A 226-nucleotide genomic window follows, 5' to 3' on the forward strand; every position below is an offset into this window, starting at 1 on the left:
TTAGTAAGTGCTCAATAAATGCCTATTAAATAAACAAAAATATGCTTTCCTTTAAAAATCCAGAAGGGGGCGCCTGGGTGGCTCAGTAGGTTGAGCGTCCCACTCTTGGTTTTGGCTCAGGTTTAGTTCAGGACTTCGAGCCCCACATTGGACTCTATGCTGATGGTGCTGGGTCGGCTTGGGATTCTGTCTCTTTCTCTCTCTGCCCCTCCCCTGCTCGTGCGGA

General features: G+C 49.1%; 1 protein-coding gene across 1 annotated transcript in view; it reads right to left on the reverse strand.

Annotated features, from left to right (window-relative positions):
- The window catches only part of CENPI (centromere protein I), a gene marked incomplete at its 3' end in the record, with an annotated part of 51,866 nt that overhangs the window by 49,369 nt on the left and 2,271 nt on the right, over window positions 1-226 (reverse strand). The window lies entirely within an intron of this gene.

This window comes from Crocuta crocuta, unplaced genomic scaffold, assembly GCF_008692635.1.
Source record: "Crocuta crocuta isolate KB4526 unplaced genomic scaffold, BGI_CrCroc_1.0 scaffold588, whole genome shotgun sequence".
Classification (NCBI taxonomy): domain Eukaryota; kingdom Metazoa; phylum Chordata; class Mammalia; order Carnivora; family Hyaenidae; genus Crocuta; species Crocuta crocuta.